Genomic DNA, 1,227 nt, shown 5'->3' on the forward strand with positions numbered 1-1,227 from the left:
AAAGAAACATGGAATCATTTTGGAAACTTCTCGTGCTCAAAAAATTAACAAGCAAAACAACAGAAAGGTAAGAAAGGCATTTTTATTTTCATTCTACTATGTTATGATACATTAATGCAGTAAAAACTGGTATATAAAAGTTAGAATCTTTATTGCCCAGTCTATGAGTTTATTATTGTAGAATGATGCTTGAAAAGTAATGTTATTCACGCATTTCGCTATTGGGGTGAGAGTCAATCTTCTAGAGTCTTCAGTGTCCAATGAATGTACGATTATAGATGAAAGATTCATATTATTCTAATAACATAATCTGTACAAATATCAGTTATACTTCTACCGACGCGTATAATCCATTCAGTAAAACAGTAATTCCATATACTTATCGAAAGTTATTTTTTGGGGTACTTTTAGGATTTCTCGTCTTTCGTTTAGGGATAATATGGCAGTTAATCGCCTAATTAATCCGGTTGCAATTTTAAAAATAATTGAGTTAAATTCAACCGACAAAATCCATTTTATTCCATTGGTAGACTGGAGATCTCGGGTTCATTTCGTAGATTCGCTGCCTCCACTTTACATATTATCCTTAGATTTGCAATAAATGTTTTCAAACCAATTATGAATGGATTTCTTTGTATAAAGAGCAACATTTACTTTTATTTAAATAAATTTAAATAATTCAAGTAAAAATTCCAACCAAAATCATACATTACAGTTACATTATACAATACATTATACAATAATAAAACATCAATACACCAATTATACGCAAATGAAACTGTCTCCAGATAAGACAGAAACAGACTCAGTGTTTCATAGAAGAATTTTTAATTATTCTCCTTGTGTTTCTTTTCACTGGACAACGATAGGTTAATTATACAAATTTCATTTAAAATACGTTTAATTTTCTAATATTAAAACCCGAAAGAAATAAGAGGGCCTTCTTTTCTCCGATCGCATAAGACAAGACCGGGCCGTCAATAAAAGGAAATAATCGGCGACACATCAGACTGGACATATTCGAGAAAGACCAGCCAAAAAGCATATTCCAAATTTACTCGTCCAACTTAGATTCAGGGACCCTCAGCAATTGATCGCACCATATCTAATTAAACCGTTAAACAATATCCTAAAATATACAAATATACTTCAATTCAATATTCAATTTTTAATTAATATGTTTTATCATTAAAAAATCTCAAAACACATTAAATATATAAGACATTC

The sequence above is a fragment of the Centruroides sculpturatus genome, unplaced genomic scaffold (genome assembly GCF_000671375.1).
Source record: "Centruroides sculpturatus isolate CEXI.00-Female unplaced genomic scaffold, Cexi_2.0 scaffold980, whole genome shotgun sequence".
NCBI lineage: Eukaryota > Metazoa > Arthropoda > Arachnida > Scorpiones > Buthidae > Centruroides > Centruroides sculpturatus.